Here is a 1980-nt window from a genome sequence, read left to right as displayed (position 1 = left end):
CTTATACCTCTGTAATTGCCACACTCAGATTTGAATCCTTTTCCTTTGAACAATGAAATTAAAATGACATCAACCCAATCCTGGGGAACAGGAGCACCCAACCAGATGTCTGATATTAGATGGTGGATCTTTTACCTTTTACCCCTGTGGAGGAGAATTTCAACAGGAATACCTTCAAGACCTGGTGCCTTCCCAGTATTGAATTCTTTGATTGTCTTTTTGATCTCATCTATAGTTGGATGTTCCAACATCTCATGATTGATATCCTTTTGGGGTGTGATATTTTCATCAATAACTGAAGGATTATAAAAGAGATCAGTGAAGTGCTCAGTCCACTGTTTCATGATACCCTCATGATCCTTGAAGAGAAAGCTGCTGTCTTTAGACTTGAGTGGTACCACAAATGAAGACCGAGGACCAAACACTTATCCAATCAAGTGATAGAACTATTTTTAGGTCTTTACTGTTATACGCTTTCTGGATTTTTTCAGAAATATCTGACCACCATTTGTCTGTCACTCTCTGAAACTGTTGACAGTTTCAGAGAGTGCAGCAATGTCAATGTTAGCCAACTCCTTGGCTATTATGCCAGTTCGCTGTTGAGGGTTACTTTGACCCTTCATAATCAAGAAGTGTCCTGACATTCCATACACCTACCCATAATCCATATTTCTTGCTTGCATGTTTTCTCTTTGTATTCCTCCTGCTCTGGTGAACAGCCATCAGCTGCAGGTTGCTGACCAGCTTGATGGTAGAACAGGTATTTGTTTGGGTCACCTTTTCAAGACCTTTCCCAAATTTCTGGGTGAGCAGTGCTACCCTAGAGAGGGCTGCTCAGACGCTCCCGACCTTGCCGAAGCATGCTGCTGTTCTTTCAACAATGCAGCGACGTTAGATGGGCCCTGAGCCACCCACATGCAGATTCGTGACTATGCATCCCCAGTCCATTAAGCCTGCACTTGTTGCCACTACTCCATTGCTGTGGGACTTGAAAAGATATCCATACATTTAAATATCAATGTCACACGATTGTACAACACGTATAGCACCCACTCCTCCCGCAAAATCTGATATCCATTGACAAGCCAAGGCAAGATGACTGGGTGATTATGGAGGTCACATGTTTTATTATCCTGGAGTTTAACCTCTTCAGTGGCTTTATATCAGAATGTCCTTCTCCCAGTCTTTGCCCAACCAAAGGCTAACTGCAAGACAGCATGAAGGATTTGAATTCATAGTTACCTTCTCCTAGACAGATTGTCTTCCCCATGGCTTTATTAAACCTAGGAGCTCCTTCTACCCCTTTAACTACATCCACAAATACACACAAATCAAATAAAATAAAAGAAAATACAAATATATATATATATAAAATACGTCAGGTCGTTTATGCTACTGGTACCATGTAACCCAGTACTACCTGTTGCATGGTCAGGTTGTTGGCGACTAAACTGGCTCCCCCACAAATTCCACTTGATGAGGAGGGTGTGTATTGGACACCCTGCAGGCCTAAAAACAAGACCTGTAAAAGGGTGGAAGAACTCTTAAGAGTCAACAGCCATCCAATTATGTACATATAATATTATGTACATATGTATATAGTTGTGATGTGTGTCCCAAGTGCATGTTTTGTGTGGTGAACTGTGGGTGAGCATTGGGTGTGTGAGTGTGTATATATATCATCATCATCATCATCATCGTTTAACGTCCGCTTTCCATGCTAGCATGGGTTGGACGATTTGACTGAGGACTGGTGAAACCGGATGGCAACACCAGGCTCCAGTCTAATTTGGCAGAGTTTCTACAGCTGGATGCCCTTCCTAACACCAACCACTCAGAGAGTGTAGTGGGTGCTTTTACGTGTCACCCGCGCGAAAACGGCCACGCTCGAAATGGTGTCTTTTATGTGCCACCCGCACAAGCCAGTCCAGGGGCACTGGCAACGATCTCACTCGAAAATCCTACGGGAGCCAGTCAGGC

Source organism: Octopus bimaculoides, chromosome 6 (assembly GCF_001194135.2).
Source record: "Octopus bimaculoides isolate UCB-OBI-ISO-001 chromosome 6, ASM119413v2, whole genome shotgun sequence".
In the NCBI taxonomy this organism is placed as follows: Eukaryota; Metazoa; Mollusca; class Cephalopoda; order Octopoda; family Octopodidae; genus Octopus; species Octopus bimaculoides.
This window is presented reverse-complemented; position numbering follows the sequence as displayed.